At 44.7% G+C, this 19,229-nt stretch overlaps 1 long non-coding RNA gene and 1 pseudogene across 1 annotated transcript in view; both read right to left on the bottom strand.

Annotated features, from left to right (window-relative positions):
• The window catches only part of LOC123780127 (uncharacterized), an 85,206-nt gene extending 84,768 nt beyond the window's left edge, over nt 1–438 (bottom strand). The window contains exon 1 of the long non-coding RNA XR_015723000.1: nt 303–438. This is a non-coding gene — a long non-coding RNA (uncharacterized LOC123780127). The remainder of the gene's footprint in view (nt 1–302) is intronic.
• Nucleotides 439–6,138: 5,700 nt separating this feature from the next.
• Nucleotides 6,139–10,993, bottom strand: LOC148107073 (rho guanine nucleotide exchange factor 11 pseudogene; annotated as a pseudogene).
• Between the last annotated feature and the right edge of the window lie 8,236 nt (nt 10,994–19,229).

Below are 19,229 nucleotides of genomic sequence, written 5' to 3' on the forward strand. Positions count from 1 at the left end.
AAATGCTATTACTAAGTGGAATAAACCAGTCTGGAAAGGCTACAAACCGTATGATTCCAACTATGACATTCTGGAAAGAGCAAAACTATGGAGACAATAAAAAGATTGATACAGGGTAAGAGGTAAAAAACGACCCACATAGAAGCATTTCCACCATGTTTCCCAAGATTCAAACTTTACCGCTTAGGTTTGATACATTCGGCAGGAGAATATCAGGGACAAGAAGGAAACCTTAAAAGTGTTCAAACAGCAAGATTAAAAATTCAAACAGTGAGTTGATGTGGCTGGCCATGCCTCCCTACCTTGGGCTGACCGAGTCTCTCCCTGGAGATTTACTTGGGGCTCAGGAGCCCCGCTCGGCGCTGCAGGACCGGAGGCCATTCCCCACGCCAAAGTGGACTCCAGAGCCAGGCGCCAGGCGGGGGGCGGGGAAGTCTGTGCCTGAGCATGCGCCTTATTGGCTCCTGCCCGGAAGCCGTTGGGGAGAGTGCACCTGCAGCCAGTTAGCTTGCAACCGTTGTGCATGTGCTCTTGGTGCTAGGGAGGCCTGCAGGCGCTGTGCTGCTTCCTTGTTTGTTACTAAGGCACTGTGATTGGCAGCCCTGGAGAGTCTACTTTTTCCAACTGTATTAAGGAGACCCAGGGAAAAAAAAATAACGCTTGCCAGGGGTGGAGGTGGAGGAAAGATTAACAGAGGACACAGGATTTTTAGGGCAGTGAGAATACCCTGTATGGTATTATAAGGATGGCTGGATCATTATATATTTGTCCAAAACCATGGAATGTACTCCAAGAGTGAACTTTAAGGTAAACTGTGGACTTTGGGTGCTTATGATGATGTCAATGTCCACTCATCCTTGGTAACAATGTACCATTCTGGTGAGTGGTCAGTAATGGGGGAGGCAATGGAGGAGTGTGTGTGTGTGTGTGTGTGTGTGTGTGCACTCACACAGGGGATATATGGGAAAAATCTCTGTGCCTTCCTCTCAATTTTGTTGTAAACCTGAAACTGCTCTAAAAAAATGGATGTCTTAAAAAAAGAATGCTGTCAGATGTCTGTCAGAAGATATAGTAGGTATAAATACACACCCAAATAAAGTACAAAAAAGCTTAATAAAATATATGACACACCAGCACACTCATCATACATAAGAAACATAATATTGTGAGAAACAACAGATCAGTAAATAAAACTTCAATTTCAGAATAAACATCTTTGAGCATCCCAGAATCGAAAGCAAGAAAGGAAGCTAAATAAATTATAGTGTTCTAATTGTATAATGAGACAATATAAATCAGAGAAGCAAAATTTTACATAGCATGATACTTGGAAAAGAATTGATTCAATTGGGTTCCCCATGGTTTTATTTTAAAAATTATTTTACAACTTTCCTATAAAATACAAGATGCAGCATAAAATGCACAAAACATATATGTAAAGTATAATAAATATACAGCAAACATCCAATAGCCACTACCAAAGACAAGTAGGGCATCGCAAGAACTCTGGAAGTCCCTTTGTTTTCATCACCCCTAATTCTCCCCCTAACTTCTCGTGTAAACTTCTTTGCTTTATACTTTTTATTCATCCACTAAAAAACAGATTTACCTGTTTTAAAACTTATGTAAGTGGAATCATCTTTAATATATTCTATTTTAAATGTATTTCTTTTTACTTTATATACAGTAAAATTCACTCTTTGAATTAATTTCACCTTGATCAGATTTTGCTTATCTATTTTGAAGCTCTGTTGTTGGGTACCTCCCACCTTTGGAACTGTTATATCTTCCGCAAGAAATGACCCCTTTTGGAAAAAAAAAAAAGAAAGAAAGAAAAGAAACGACCCCTTTTGAATCATGAGATGTCCTTCTCTCTGGTAATGTTCCTCATTCTGAAGTCTATTTTGTCTAATATAATGTAGCTACTCCAACTTTCTTTTGTTTAATGTTTGAATAGTATGTATTTTACTTTTTTAATTATTTTTTAGATTTTATTTTACTTTTAGTCTTTTTTTTTTTTAAGCAGACAGCATATTGTTGGGTCTTCCTTTTATTTCTAATTTATAATCCCAGTCTCTTGGTTTCTTTAGATCATTTATATTGAATCCAATTTCTGATATGGTTAGATTAAAATTACCATTTTGCTAATTGCATTCTATTTATTCTATCTAATCAGTTCTTTTTCTGCCCCCTTTTGTGTTAGTTTTTATGAATCCATTTTAACTTCATCATTTCCCTATTATTTATATCTTTTTAAAATATTTTAAATTGTTGTTCTAGGATTAAAAACATTTAATCGAAGTCTAACTTCAAATAATATCACTACCTGATGTGTCGTAAAAGAGATTTACACCAGTATATCCCCAATTCCTCACTCTCATCCTTTGGGTGATTTTTTTTTTGTCATAAATTCTACTTTTACTTATGCCATCAACAAAACATATTGCTACCATGCATATTTCTTTTATTCCACTCCCACTGCTTTTCATTTCTTTGGTGGATCCATGTGTTGGTCTGGTATCACACTACTTCTGCCTGAAAACATTAAACGTTATTCATAGTGCAAGTCTACTTGGCAGTGAATTCCCTCGGTTTTGTTTTTATGAGAAAGTATAGATTTCTCCTTCATTCTTCTTCCTGCTTTATTGAGGTATGATCGACAATAATTATATGTATTTAAGTTGTACAGTGAGTTTTTTGAAGTTATACAAGTTAACGATGCCTTAATATATGTATACATTGTGAGGAAATGAGTACCACCTCAAGTTGATTAACACATTTATCACCTTTCACAATTACACTTTTTGTGTGGTGAGAACACTTAGGATCTATTCTCTTGGCATATTTTAAGTATGCAATACAATACTATTAATTATAGTCACCATGCTACATATTAAAGCCCCAGAACTTATCATCTTACCAACATCTCCCCATTCCACCACCACCCCCATCCTTGGCCACCAGCCCCTGGCAGTTACCATGTTACTGTCTGGTTTGATGAATTCAACTTTTTTAGATTCCACATGTAAGTGAAATCACACAATATTTCTCTTTCTGTGTTTGGCTTATTTCACTTAGCATAATGTCCTCCAGTTTCATTCATGTTGTCACAAATAGAATTTCCTTCTTTCTTATGGCTGAACGGTATTCCATAGTTTTGGCTATTTGGGTCTTTTGTGGTTTCATACAAAGTTCAAGGTTGTTTTATCTACTTCTGTGAAAAATGCCATTGGAATTTTGACAGGGATTGCATTAGATCTATAGATGACTTTTGGTAGTATGGACATTGTAATAATATTAATTCTCCTAATCCAGGAACAAGGTATCTTTCCATTTGTTTGTGTCTTCAAGTTCTTTCATCAATGTCCTACAGTTTTCAGTGTACACATCTTTCACCTCCTTGATTCAATTTATTCCTAAGTACTTTTACTTTTTGATGCTTGGCAGCAGGAGTGTTCCCAGCCTGTGACTGAATTAAAGGGCCATATCAGGATCTACAGTTGGACCAAGCTCAGAGGGCCTGCCTCAGGGACACGGACAGATGTGTCTACCACCCGGTCCCTTGGCATACACAACTAGTGGCTAAAAGGGACCAGAATTGGGTCACAGGCCACTTCAAGGTCTGAGGTTCGCAGGACTGCTACCTGTGGCACAGGCGAGTGTGACTCTTAGTGGTCCTGGTGGATAGATGGTGTTGGTGGGGAGACCAAGACCAAATATGGTTTAGCCAAGTCCACAGGGAGACTGCAGCTGTTTCTGAATCTGTACCCAGACACTAGATCAGTGAGTCTGCCACCTGGGCATGGGTCTGCCTACTCAAAATGGCCCTCATGGATCATGGGTTACACTGGGATTTTCACAATCTCTTAACTAGATCCCAAAGCTCCCACAAAGGCACTTTAGTCCATGGTTGGCTGCCAAATTATTGTTACTGAGGGGGGATATGAGGCCAGCATTACCAAAGCCAAAAAACACACCACAAGAAGCACCTGGGTGGCTCAGTCTGATGAGTGTCCAACTCTTGGTTTTGGCTCAGGCATGATCTCAGGGTCTTGGGATAGAGCTATGTGTTGAGCTCTGCGTTCAGTGTGGAGTCTGTTTGTCCTTCTCCTTTCCCCTGTGTCCCTCCCTCTCCTCTCTTCCTCACCCTCTAAAATAAGTAAAATCTTAAAAAAAAAAAAAAGACACTACATGAAAAGAAAACTACTGCCAATATCCCTGATGAATATACATGCAAACATTTTCAACAAAATATTAGGAACCAAATTCAACAACAAATTAAAAGGATCATATGTCATGATCAAGTGGGAATCACCCCTAGAATACAAGAAAAGTTCAACATATGTAAATCAATATATGTGAGACACTATATTTAAAAAATGAGGGATAAAAACCATATGATAATCTCAATAGATGTAGAAACAGCATTTGGCAAAATACAACACCCTTTCATGATTTAAAAAAAAAACTCATAAAATGTGAGTGGAGAAGAAACATACCTCAACATAATAAAAGCCATATATGACAAGCCCACAGCAATCATCATACTCAATGGTAAAAGGTCAAAAGCTTTTCTGCTAAAGTCAGAAGCAAGGTCAGGGTGTCCATGCTTACCATTTCTATTCAACATAGTACTGGAAGTCCTAGCCAGAGCAATCAGTCAAAACAATAAATAAAAGGGATCAAATCAGAAAAAAAAAAAGATAAATTGCTTTTGCAGATGACATATTCAATAAATGTCAATAAATGGTGCTGGGAAAATTGGACAGCTATATGCAAAAGAATGAAACTTGACCACTCTCTCACACCATACACAAAGATAAACTCCAAATGGATGAAAGACCTCGATGTGAGACAGGAATCCATCAAAATCCTGGAGGAAAACATAGGCAGCAACCTCTACGACATCGGCCAAAGCAACCTTTTTCATGACACATCTCCAAAGGCAAGAGAAACAAAAGATAAAATGAACTTGTGGGACTTCATCAAGATAAAAAGCTTCTGCACAGTCAAGGAAACAGTCAAAAGAACTAAGAGGCAGCCCACGGAATGGGAGAATATATTTGCAAATGATACTACAGATAAAAGACTGGTATCCAAGATCTACAAAGAACTTTTTTTTTTTTTTGGAAGAATATTTAACTTTTCTTTAAAAAAAAAATCTTAACCATGAGAGAAAGAAAATAAGAGTATACATTATTTTAACAGGAAAACAGTCATTTCCATCTCTATATTTTATATATTATATATATATTTATATATATATATGTATATATACACCTAGCACAGTGTGTCTATTCTATCCGTCCGCAGGGAGGGGGCTGGCATGGGGTGAGCAACCGATGCTGCCGTGGCCCCTGGCGATGGTCCTAGGTTAATGCGGGAACTCCAGCATTCACACCCCCTGCCCCACCTCCTGGGCCTGGTTTTTAGGGCCCTACCGGATACACTGGTTTTTCTCTAGGGAGAGGGTGGGGAAGGGTGGACAGAGGTGGGGTCAGGAACTCCTGGAAGAGGACAAGTCCTAGGAGCAGGGAGAAGCTCTCTGCTCGGGCCACAGAGACTGGGCTCTCAAGCCACATGGGCTGGGACACCCTCCCACTCACGGGGACCCGGGTGCTCAGGTCTGGCTCCCCCCTCAGCCCTGACCCCGGAGCTGGCCTGTTAACTAGGAGATGCGAGCTGTCCCTCTGGGCCTGCCTCCGCCCCCGAGGAACAGAAACAAAACAGGTCAAAGTTATTTACAAAGCAAGACGCACATACAGCACGTATGTATTTATAGGAAACCGAAGTGACTATGAGGGGAGAAGCAGGGTGCCCACCTCAGCCCCGGGGTCCTGCGAAGAGGGGAGGGAGGAAGAAAGTGCATTTACACAGACACTCCTCCTTTCACCTGCATGTCTGGGGGGGCCTTTCAGATGCAGTCAGCAAGCTCAGGAGAGGCCTTGGGGGGCGGCTGGAGGGAAGGGGAGACTACTGACACTTGACCGGGACCTGAGCAGACCAAGCGACATGTGGGGCGCCCCCGGGGGTCTCAGCTAGACCCGTTCTCCATGGCCTCCACCGCGGGAAGGAGGTCTGGGCTCCCACTGCCCTGTGCCCCTGCCTCGGGCCGGTCCCCAGAGCACGAGTGGGCAGTTACAGTCCTGGGGAAGAGGCCGCAGGCGCCACGCTGTCTTCCGGGGGGGGCATCGGAGCCGTCCTCCGAGCACGGCCGTGGCTGGTGGCCATCCCTGGAGTCGCAGGCCAGGGCTTCCCTGGCCGGAGGTGACAGGGAGCCGTCTGTCCATCTAGCCACCTCCGTGTGGAAACTGCCCACGGGTGTGGTGCCGCCCGACACCTCTCCCGCAAGGGACCTGAGCAGCTCTCTGTGGGCCAGCTCCATGTCCCTGAGCCTGTTGAGCTTGACCGTGAGCTGCTCGATGGTGCGGAAGATGCTGCCCACGTCCCTGAGGGCCAGGCTGGGCGGGGAGTGGCGAGGGCGCCTGTGACCTCCACTGGGTCCCCGAAGCCGCCAGGCAGGGATGCTCTCGGGCTGGGAGGGCTCGGTGCTGGAGTCCGGGGTCCGGCCGGCATGCTGACATAGAAGCAGTTCCCTTTTCTCACGACTTTGTAACTTCCTGCCGCCTCGGTGCTTAAAGCCTCTTCTTCTGGGTTCCTGTCCAGCTCGGGAGACTCCCAGATCCCGGAATTCCTGACCTGTGGGGGCAGCTGTTCCAGAGAACAGAGAGCCATGTCCTCCTGCTCTGGCCCTTCACCCCCGGGGGGCCGTGCCCTGGGGCACCAGCTGCTGCTCCTGAGAGAAGGCGCAGGCGTCAGGCCGTCGTCGGGCTCCCTGGCGGGCTGCGCTTCGGGGTGGCGACCGGGCAGCAGGCCACACAGAATCAGGTGCCGCAGGCTCTCCACATCTTCCTGGGCTGAGTCGGCGAGCCCTTCCATGAACAGAGGACAGGGGATGGGCAGGAGGATAGCGTCTCTCATCCGGCCTCTCCTGTTCTCTCCATCCAGGGATGTGGAGGGGTGAGGCAGGGCACCCAGCTCCCCTTCGATGCTGTCTTCCTGCTCGGGATCATCTAGGAGGCCCGCGTGCTTCCCCTCAACCCTCTGCTGGGGCCCAGTGCCTGCTCCAGGCAGCTCCCCGGGCTCTGGTTCACTGTGGAACACTTCTGAGCCATCCAGCCGGACCCTGCTGGGGGTGGGGCTCTGCTGTGCTGGCTCCCGGGCACCCAGGGGTGGGGGATGGGCGAGCACTGGGGCAGCTCCCGGGCGCCGGGTGGCGTTCCAAATGGCCTCGTCCAAGAGCTCCATCCACGTGTTCTTGTCTGACGACGTCAGTGTCACCAGCTCGTAGATCTGGGGGGGGCCCAGCTCCGAGGTGCAGATGATGAAGAAGGCTCGTTTGTCTGTGGCCACGGAGCGGATGAGCACGGCATTGAGCTTGAGGACAGGGCTGAAGGTCTGCTTGCTGTCCGCGGAGCCTGCGGCGGTCTTGCTGTGACACTTGAGCAGCAGCTTCTCGTCCTGCTTCTGCAGCAGCACCAGGAGATCCTCCAGCAGCAGCACGTGCTGGTCCAAGCTCTTATCCTTGCTGATCCTCCAGGTCAGGGGCCCCTCGTGGACCATCCTTCTGGCTGTGAGATCCAGGCTCTTGAACTCTGCTGCCAGGGGGTTGCTGGCCCTCTCCAGGGACGTGGTGTCCAGGCGTTTCTGGCAGCCCTCCAGTTGGTGCCGGTTCTCCGTCTGCTTCACCGCCTCGTTCGTATACTTAAGGATTTCCCGGCACTGGTCCCATGCCCGGCAGAGCTTCTAGTGCTTGGCGGTGCCACCCTCCGTGTGCTTGAGGACGCTCTCCAGCAGCAGCGGGTACTTGGTGAGCCGTTGCATCTGACACGATGAGATCCCTGAACTGCAGCCGCCGGCACCGGGGGTGACTCTCAGCCTCCTGCATGAAGAGCTGGAAGCAGCTCTCCTTGCGCTGCTTGGTCTTGATAAGCCTCAGGGCGATGGACTGATAGGAGCAGAACTGGGCAGCCACCTGCTGGAGCTCCTCCCGGCTAGGGCCGTCAAACCGAGCCAGCATGAGGTCACCGATGTCTCTGATAATGGGGCCCTCCTCTCGGAGCTTCCTCATGGCCTTGCACCAGGAATTACGGATCTCGATGAGCTCAGGCAGGTTGGGGAAGAGCCGGGCCAGCTCCTCCCGGGGCATCAGGTTCTCCTTCTTCATCCGCTGGTAGAAGATCAGGTCCAGGACCCGGAGCGTGCGCAGATGGGAGGCTTCCATCACAAACAGCTCATTGATGACCTCCTGCCGGTCAATCTCCCTCTGGCTTAGACCCGCCACCACATCCTTGCCCACCGTGTGCTGCCAGTTCTGGGCGCCCGGCTCTGGCTCCAAGTCCAAGAGCTGGCCCAAATCGTCCTCTAGGAGGTGGGGGAGGAAGGCGTCTGTGCAGAACCCCAGGCTGGGAGACTCGATGCTCCTGCAGCCCATTTTGGGGGTAAAGGGAGGGGTTGGGTTCTCCAGAGACCTTGTGGAGAGGCTGGAGGCAGAGGACAAGGCTGACTGGTGGAGGCGGGCAGCCTCCACGGCCGCATCCATGTCCACATCACTGCGAGAGCGGGGCACGTTCTCCACCTTCCGGGACCACTTCAGCTCCTCCCAGCCCTTCAGGCTCTCAGAGCGGCCCAGGCGGATCTCTGAGTGTGAGCTGTCGCTCTCCAGCAGGTCCTTGGGGAAGCTTCCTGTGGAGAGCCGCTGCGTCCCAGGCTCCGGGGCGTCATACGGCTGGTTGTTCTCAAAGTGCTGAATGATGTCCCTCACATTGCCTGGTTTGACCTCCGCAGGGGACAAGGGAATATGAAATGTGCTCTGCGAAGAGCTTTTGGGCTTCCCGATGTACTTGAGGATAGGGTTTCGCCTCTTGTCCTCCAAGGCATCCTTGTCTTTTTTGGAATTGCTGCTCTTCTTGGTCTTTGGGAAGAAGGGCAGCCACTTGTCCTTGTCAGGAGCTGCCTGGGCCTTTTCAGCTATGCCGGAAGGCCATGCCTCTCGGAGATGGAGTCCAGCGTAGCCCATATAGGTATTGAGAGCGAAATCCATGGGGGCACTCCTGTCCTCCTCGTACTTGGACAGAATGCCTGCCAGGGCGGCTGGCTGCTTCTCGGCCACTTGGCGTTCTTGGACAGGGTCCCCATCCAGGTCCAGCAGGTCATTCTCACTGTACAGACTACCCAGCCCCAGGGTGTGCTTTGTTCTGTAGTCCTGGACCTGCCCCTGGATCTCGGGCATGGCTGCCTCCTGCACTTCCCAGAGCGTGGTGCGGACGTCCTCACTGCCGCGCAGACGCAAGTCAATTTCAGCCTGTAACACCTCCAGGACTTTCACTCTCAGCGGCGCATTTTTCTCTAAGAAAATATTCCAGATGTCTTTTCCTAAGCTTCAGGAGTCCTTGGGGTTTGTCTGCTGGTAAACTTCTGCACACAGGTAAAAAAGCAGCGGACTGGGGTCAGCCTGAGAGAAGATGTACTGCAGGAAAACGCCCAGGTGAGCGGGCCGTGCCTTCAGCTTCTCAAGGTCCTGGAAGATGATGTCGCCCACGTTGTTGAAATAACCCGGGTCATAATCTTCCTCTGGGCCAATAATTAAAGGCTTCGGGCTCTGGTCTGCGCCCTGCTCGCTGGTGCCAGGCCCTGGTGCGTCCGAGCCCTGCTGCCGGTGGTGCTGGGCCAGCCTGGCCATGATCACAGGTGAGGTTCGGGGACTGCCCAGCCCAGGGTCTGACAGTGCCAAGTTCCAATTCATCAGCGCCTCACTGAGGGAGGGGAAGTGCTCCGTTCCAGCATCCAAGCCGCTGTCTCCCTCCTGGCAGTCCAGAGAGAGCTGGCCTTCTGATGCTCTCTGGCTGTTGTCACCATATAGGGGGGGTATGTCCACGAAGCCACCCGTCTCCTGCTGGATCTTCAGCTGGAGCTGAGTGACACACCTCTGGGCACCTTCGATCTGCTCCTCCAGCAGGCTGGCAGGATTCCGGCTGTATACCTCACAAATACACTGTAACTCCTTTTCCTCCTGCCTCAGCATATTGCAAAGGATCTGGGTGGCATGTTTTTGGAATTCAGGATCCTGCAGTGGTTTGCCCCCCCCCCAGGCGCTGCGGGGGTGGGGGCAGAGGTGGGGGCCGAGGCAGCGGTGGGACCACAGGGGCGACTGGGGGGGCTCCGGCGGGGGCAGGGTCCTGCTGCAGCCCAGAGACACTGATGGATGAGGGGGAAGAGCCCAGGAGGGTCAGTGCGACATAGGCGCCAGATCTGATAAGGTTTACCACCTCCAGCTGTTGGTCACCATGGTGCCGTTGACTTTGATGATCCGGTCGCCCTCTTTGACACCAGCTCTCATGGCTGCCCCTCCGGGCCACACAGACTGCACGAGAACAATACGGTCCCCGCTGACCGTGAAGCCGAAGCCATGCTGGTCCTTCTGGATGATGACACAGCGCTGAACAAGAACCTGCTGTCTCGGAGGTGTCGGAGGGCTGGCGGAGGTGGGAAGGGGACCTGTGTTCAGGCGCCGGAACTCCCAAAGACAGGCCACTTAACCTGTCTATGCTCTGGGGTAACCTCACAGTCATGGTTTCTCAGTGTCTCCGCAGAACAAGGATCCTGCAGTTTTGATGTCTTGATCAGGGCTGAGTCAGCTGCAATTTTTAAGAAAGGTGGGAGGAGGGGCTCCCAACCTCAAGGTCGGATGCTCCGATGCTCAAATGCTCTCTGCTGGCTCTCAGGACCCTGGGAACTGAGGCTCCGCTCTACTTGTACCAGCGAGCATGGTGTCCATTCTCAGCCCCTGGCCCCTCCCCCGTCGGAGAAAAAAAACGAAAGAAAAAGAGGAAAAACTATGACCTTCTTAGAAACCAAAAACCCAACCACAAATCTCTTCAAGGTTAGCGCTATGGGCTAAGACATGAATCACAGAAAGAATGTGCCTTCAAAATATCAGTCTTCACTGCAAGATACAGATGAAGCCCATGCTCCAGACGCCGTTCCCGCAGCTGTCCTCCCGCAGGCGGGCGCCTGGTGGCCGGCAGGGCTGTGCCGGGTCCCCCCGCGCTCAGCACGACGGCGACGCCAACGCCAGGGCAGGGGCGGCGAAGGGCCTGTCCGAACCGGCACCGGGGGAGGCCCCAGGCCGGCGCGCTAGGTGGGGAAATAAATGAAAGCATACAACAGGACGTGCACCGCCGCAGCCCTTCAAGTCGGGGCGGCCCTGCGACCACGGTTATGGAGCTCCTTAAAACACAGCAACAAAAACGGCTTTTACGTGAAAGGTCTGGAAACCCTTCAAGGAGCCGAAGGCACCCAGCAGGAGCGCGGCGCCCGCCGCCTCACGCCCGCCAGGCCCTGGCCTCCCCGCACCCCGCGCTCACCGTCCCGGCTGCCATCAACCGCGGTCGCCGCTTGCGTCCCCGTGCTGCCCGACCCGCAGCCTCCTCCGCGCAGGCCTGCGGGGGCCCGGCCCCAGCTACCCTCCACCCCGCCCGGCCCGCTCGCCCGCCGCCGCCTCCGCTCTGGTCCAGCGCGCGGGGCTCCTCGGGTGCAGGCCTGGCAGGCCGCAGGTGCCCACGCTGCCCCCTCCAGCCCCGCTCCAGCAGCGCGCTACAAAGAACTTCTCAAACTCAATACAAGAGAAACAAACAAATCATAAAATGGGCAGAAGATATGAACAGTTTTCCAATGATGACATACAAATGGCTAACAGACACATGAAAAAATGTTCAAAATCCTTAGCCATCAGGGAAATTCAAATAGAAACCACACTAAGATACCACCTTACGCCAGTTAGAATGGCAAAAATCAACAAGGCAGGAAACAGCAATTGCTGGAGAGGATGTGGAGAAAGGGGATCCCTCCTACATTGTTGGTGGGAATGCAGGTTGGTGCAGCCACTCTGGAAAACAGTGTGGAGGTCCCTTAAAAAGTTAAAAATGGAGCTACCCTATGACCCAGCCATTGCACTACTGGATATTTACCCCAAAGATACAGAGGCAGTGAAGAGAAGGGCCATATGCACCCCAATGTTCATAGCGGCATTGTCCACAATAGCTAAATCACGGAAGGAACTGAGATGCCCTTCAACAGATGACTGGATTAAGAAGCTGTGGTCCATATATACAACGGAATATTACTCAGCTATCGGAAAGAACGATTTCTCAACATTTGCTGCAACATGGACGGCACTGGAGGAGATAATGCTAAGTGAAATAAGTCAAGCAGAGAAAGATAATTATCATGATTTCTCTCATCTATGGAACATAAGAACTAGGAAGATCGGTAGGGGAAGAAAGGGATAAAGAAAGGGGGGGGTAATCAGAAGGGGGAATGAAGCATGAGAGACTGTGGACTCTGAGAAACAAACTGAGGGCTTCAGAGGGGAGGGGGGTGGGGGAATGGATAGACTGGTGATGAGTAGTAAGGAGGGCACGTATTGCATGGTGTACTGGGTGTTATATACAACTAATGAATCATCGAACTTTACATCAGAAACCAGGGATGTACTGTATGGTGACTAACATAATATAATAAAAAATCATTAAAAAAATAAAAATAAAAAAATAAAATGGATTGAAAGAAGGATAAATAGGGGTGGATTGATAGGTATGTGGTAAGCAAATCTAGCAAATGCTAATGGTAGAATCTAGGCGGCAGTATATGGGTATTCACTTTAAAGTATTTCTACTTTATTGTATGTGTGAAAATATTTGTAATAAAATTTGGAACAAAAATAAAAAAAAAAGGAGGGCACGTATCGCATGGTGCACTGGGTATTATACGCAACTAATGAATCATCGAACTTTACATCAAAAAAATAAATAAAAATTAAAAAAAAAGAAAAAAGAAAAATAGGCCAAAATAACTATTTTCAGACATTATACTACAGGCAGTGCAAGACTGTGATCACTGGGAGAAGCTAATTCAGCCAGTAGCACCTTCCAGACCATGGAGCATGAAAAGGAGCCTCCAACAGCACTTGCGAGTCTCAGTGAGCACAGCAGATAAAGAATGGAGTTTGGAGCTACCACACTGAATCCAATCTGTAAGGCAGCATTCCAGAGGGAACTGCAGCAGAGAAGGAGCTATAAAAATCTGCAGAGGTGAACCCGGGGTCTTCAGCACCCCCCCACATGCACGCACGCACGCACGTGTGCAGGTATTCTGCAGGGCCGAGAACAGGAAGACTATTGGGGAAAACTGCCTGAGCTTGGAGAGGGTTTGGAATGTTAGAATTCTACCCCATCGGAGTGGAGAGAAGTCAATGAGCACTCGGAGCTCTCATACGAGATCCCAGAAAGACCCTATCTTAAAGTAGGACTAATCTAACCCCAAAGTAAAAGCTATTCTAAACCATATCGTCTAAGAGTTAAAAAGAAGCCTTAAAAGATTAAGCTGATCCACAAAAAAAATAAACCATATCCCAGAACAAAACTCAATACCCTATTAGGGGAAGATAACAAAACTTCCTAACTCAACTCCATAATGTTGAACATATAATCTAAAGTGTTAGAAAAAAAATAGTAAAAAAATTTTTAAAAAGGAATGTGTATGTTTCTTACTCTCAAAAACTATTTAGAGGGTTATCAGTTAGATGAATTAGAGTGAATCCAATTTATGTAACTGCCTAACAACAACTAATGGGATATATCAGTTTGCTTCATCACATTATCATACCACTACCATATAGTGGTGCAATTCAGAGAGCAATTACCTAATAATGTGGGTTCAACTAACTTTTTTTGAATTACAAATCAAGCGAATCTTCTACAAGTCATTTAAATTATTGCAGCCCTAGTTTCCTTAGCTGTAGTATGCATAGAATGATGCCTACCTCTCAGTGCCCTGGTGATGGCTAAAAATGGCAAGAGATGGGAATATGTTTAGTTTGGTACTTGACTAATAACAGGACTTCACTATTATTTATTCATTAGATTTTTTAATGACAGAAAGATACATATTGTGAAAATTTAAGCTCATTGATTTCCCTTAATGACAACAGTATGATCTACCATAAAAAGTTTAGGGAAGATGCTAGAAAATGTAAAGAAATGAGCCATATTTTCATCTTTATCCATCTGGGGCACACTTTATACTACTATCACCATTATCATAAAAAAAAACCCTCTTTGGCATTTGTTATCCTCAGAATTATATTAAGACTAATTCATAGGCTTATGTCCTCCTTATTAAAATTTTATAATCGAAGATAGGAAAATTGAATTGACATTTAAGTTAAGAACTAACTAGACACAAAATATAAATGGGGAAAAAAAGCATTTTTATTTTTACAGCCTTTAATTTTTAAGTTTTTAAAACATTTATTTATTTTGAGAGAGAGAGAGAGAGTACAGGAGTGAGCACAAGTGGGGGGGCAGAGGGAGTAGGATAGATAATCTCAAGAGGACTCCACACTGGGCACGGAACCCACGGCGGGGCTCCATCTCAGGACGCTGAGATCATCGTCTGAGCAGAAACCAACAGTCAGAGGTTTAACCGACGGCACCACCCAGGTTCCCCTATTTTTACTGATTTTTCAAGTAAGTGAATTACAGAAGCAATTTCAGCAACTAATTGTGTGACAGACACAAAAGCCAAAAATGTTAGGTAAATTCATTGAACACTGAAGTTTTGTCTTTATTATTCTTACATTCCCAAAGCTTTTTCAAATGCCTAAAATAAAACAGAGACTCAGTAGAAACATGTTTGATAAATGAAGGAGGTTTTTATATGTTCTTTCATCAATGTGGTAAGGATTAAGGAAGCGATATTTCAGAGCTGTTTTCTTTTCCCTTACTTGGAAAGATAACTTGTAAATTTTTCATTGAGAACTAGGAAATACTTTGAGACGTGTCACAAAGGCAATGTTTAACAAAAAGAAAAAAAATAGACACATCACAACACCTATGCCTATACCACTGTTATTGTCAGAGAAGTCAGAAATGTCAAAATTAAGCAGTTAATTGAGTAATCAAATTCACAACACAAACAACTATAAAGCACGTGATTTCTTCTGTTGATACTATAGAATCAGAAAAGTCTATATTTGAATTCTTAGTACTTTAATAACAGCATTACGAAGAGAGGGGGTATTTGAGGGTCAAAATTCAGCAAAATTAAGGCAGTATTAATGACATGACCCAGTTTAGTTTCCACTAGAGATTAATATAGAGAGGCTCTCAGGTGCTGCTAGAAATTTCCTACAAATCAATGATGCATGGAAAAAGTGATGCTTGGGAATTTAAACTATTCAATATTTTGTAGTAGAGGGAGAAGATAAAAATTAAGATAAAATCAGTGTTCTGAGAAAATATAAAGAAACAGACAAACTAAATTCTATAGGATAAATGAAAATATGCATCTAAGTATAAATATAAAACTTTCTAGAAATTCAAGAAAACAGGCATATTAAACAAAAAAAGGATTGCTTCTGTGTATTTAAACAAATACTCAAATTGTTCACAATACTAGCAATTTTAAATTGCTTCATTTCTTATCCTTTTCAAAGGCTGCTTTCATTTCAACATAACATTAAATTCTATGAGAAACCTACCAATGACTGATAATTTCAATCTAAAATCTGGTATCTAACGCTCTTATTCAAATAAAATATGACAGCCCAGATTTGAAACAAAAATTCTTACCCAGTAGTGGATAACATGGTAATTCTATTTTTAATTTTTTGAGGAACCTCCACACTGTTCTCTCCAGTCACTGCACAATCTGCATTCCCACCAACAGTGCCTGAGGGCTCCTTTTTGTCCACACCTTCATCAACACCTGTTATTTCTTGTCTTTTGATTTTAACCATTCTGAAGGTATGAGGTGGTATCTCATCCTGGTTTTGACCTGCATTTCCCCAAAAATGGTCCTCTCCCCATTTTTAATGGGAGAATTTGTTTGTTTGTTTTCTGGTGTTGAATTGTGTAAGTTCTTTACATATTTTGGATATTAACTCCTTATCAGATACATCATTCAGAAATGTTTTCTCCCACTGAATAGCTGGCCTTTTGTTTTGTTCGTGGTTTCCTTCACTGTACAAAAAACTTTTTGTTCTGATGTAGTCCTAATAGTTTAATTTTGCTTTTGTTTCCCTTGCCTTTGGAGACATATCTAGAAAAATGTTGCTATAGCCAGTGTCAAAGAAATTACTGCCTATGTTCTCTTCTGGGATTTTTATGGTTTCAGGTCTCACATTTAGGACTTTAATCCACTCCGAGTTTATTTTTGTGTATGGTGTGAGAAAGCAGTCCAATTTCATGTTTTTGCATGGAGCTATTATGGAGCTGTTTAGTTTTCCCAGTACCATTTGTTGAAAAGATGGTCTTTTCCCCATTGTATAGTCTTGCCCTTTTCCTAGATTAATTGACCATAAATGTGTGGGTTTATTTCTGGATTCTTTGTCCTATTCCATTGATTTATATATCTCTTTTTGTGCAAGGCCTACTGTTTTGATTACTACACCTTTGTGGTATATCCTGAAATCTGGGATTGTGATATGTCCAGCTTCACTCTTCTCTCTCAAAATTGCTTTGGTGATTGAGGGCCTTTTCAGGTTATGCAAAGAAAACAAAAACACAAATTTGAAAATATATATGCACCCATATACCTACTGTAGCATTATTTACAATAGCCAAGATACAGAAGCAACCTAAGCATGTCCATCCATAGATGAATGGATAATGAAGATGTGTTTGTGTGTGTGTCTGCATGTACATATTACTCAACCATAAAAGAGAATGAGATCTTGTCATTTGCAACAACATGAATGGATCTAGAGGGTATAATGCTATGTGAAGTGAGTCAGACAAAGACCAATACCACATTTCACTCATATGTGGAATTTAAAAAACAAAACCAAGAAAATAAACACAGACAAAAAACCAGGCTCTTAAATACAGAAAATAGGTGGTTACCGGAGGGAAGGTGGGTGGGGAATGGTGAAATAGATAAAGGGGATTAAGAGTACATTTATCCTGATGAGCACTGAGTAATGCATACAATTATAGAATTATTCTATTGTAAACCTAAAACCAACACAACACTGTATGTTAAGTATACTTCCATCATAAAAATAATTCTAACCCATGTTGACAGTATTCTTCAGTTCATAATGAAATCACAAATGATCCCTAAAATTTCATTCTCTTAACCCAACAAGTATTTATTCTTCATTCACACCAAACTACAGATATGGGTGCAGATCAGCAGTCGGTCTCTGCCCCACCTCTACTCGGGATTCTATTATCTCTAGGGTAGGGAAAAGACAGGTGCTGAATCTCACACTACCTCTTGAATCTCCACTTACTGCATTGGCCAATTCAATTATACCAATAAGTACAATTATTTGAATAAAATTTCCTGAACACCACAACTATTCAAGGTGGTAAGGTGAGATCTATTAAAACTGTTGAATCTATTCTTAAAATCATTCCTGCAAAAAAATTCACATAGTGAATTCTGCAAATGCATAAGGAGGAAACTCTGTGAAAAATGGAAAACGAATGTTGTCTTTTTATGCCACCAGCTTATCTTTAATTCCAAAACATGACAATGAGATTATAATAAAATTAATTTCACCTATGAACATGAAAGTAATAATCCTTAGTAAAATGTTAGCAGAATGAATCTAACTTGTATTATTCCAGGTATGAAAGGCTGGTTTGATACTCAAAAATTAATTTATATAATTAACCATGTTTATATACTGATAGATGTAGGAAAACATCTGACAGAATTCAACACCAATTCATTAAAAAACTTGTAAACTACCAACAACATAGAATCTTGTACTAGGAAATGATCTGATAAAGAGTATTTACACAAATACTTAAAATATATAAAATAAATAATAAATATTATAGTCACCTTGACAAAGGGAAATGCAGAAGAATGCCGGGTATTACCACTTTAATGCAACACTGTTTTCGAGGATCAGATGGTGTAATGAGGCAAGAAAAATTAATAAAATGGAGTAAGAATTGGAAGGGGGGAAAAAAACCTAAATACTATCCAGCACCAACTGCTGTCACTGGCATATTCTACTAAACACTGAAAGATAAGTGATACCAATTCTTCTTAACATGTTCCAAAGGGGGGAAAAATCAACAGGAGGGAACACTTCCACCCTATTTTACCAGGCCAGAATTATTTTGGTACCACAGCTAAATAAGTACACTGTAAGAAAAATAGAGTACAGGCCAACGTCCCTAGGATATGTAAAAATTATGAACAAAGTATAAGCAAACCCAACTCAACTCCACATTAAAAGGATCATATACCGTGAGCAAACAGGAATTTTCCCTGGGATGGAATGTTTCAAAATATGCAAATCAACAAATATGATACACCTTCTATACAAAATGATAGATAAAAATCATATAACATCTCCATAGATGCAGAAAAGCATTTGAAAAAATAAAATACCTTTTCATGACTAAAACAACAAAAACAACAAATTAGTATAGAAGAAACCAATCTCAACATAATTAAGACTACCTAGGACAGTCCCACTGTTAACATCACAATCAAAGTAAAAGGTTGAAAGCTTACCATCTCAGATAAGGAACAACATCAACATATGTTCTATGTTCTATATTCAACATAGAACTGGAACACCAAGCCGGAGCAATCAGGCAAGAAAAAGAAAACAAAGGCATCCAAAACAGAAAAGAGAAAGTAAAACTGTCTTTGTTTGCAAATGGTATCATCTTATACAAAGAAAATCCAAAAGACTCAACCAAAAAAGTGCTAGGAAAAAAATCAACAAATTCAGAAATATTACAGGATACAAAATCAACACACCTAAATCAGTGGCATTTCTATACACTACAGCCAAACATCTAAAAAAGAAATAAAGGAAACAACCCCATTCACAATAGCGTAAAAACCAACAGATCACTTAAGAATAAATTTGATCAAAGGAGGTAAAAGACCTGTTCACTGAAAGCCACGAGACTCTGATGACGGAAACTGAAAAAGACACAAATGGGATGACATCTTGTGTTCACAGAATGGAAGAATTAATATTATTAAAATGCCCATACTATCCACAGACTTCTACATACTTGATGTAATTCCTATCAATATCACAAGAGTAATTTTTCAAGGAATTGAAAAAACAATCACAAAATTTGTATGAAACCACAGAAAACTGAATACCCGAAGAAATTCTGAAAAAG

The sequence above is a fragment of the Ursus americanus genome, chromosome 35 (genome assembly GCF_024610735.1).
Source record: "Ursus americanus isolate L20-20 chromosome 35, mUrsAme1.1.p, whole genome shotgun sequence".
NCBI classification, from domain to species: domain Eukaryota; kingdom Metazoa; phylum Chordata; class Mammalia; order Carnivora; family Ursidae; genus Ursus; species Ursus americanus.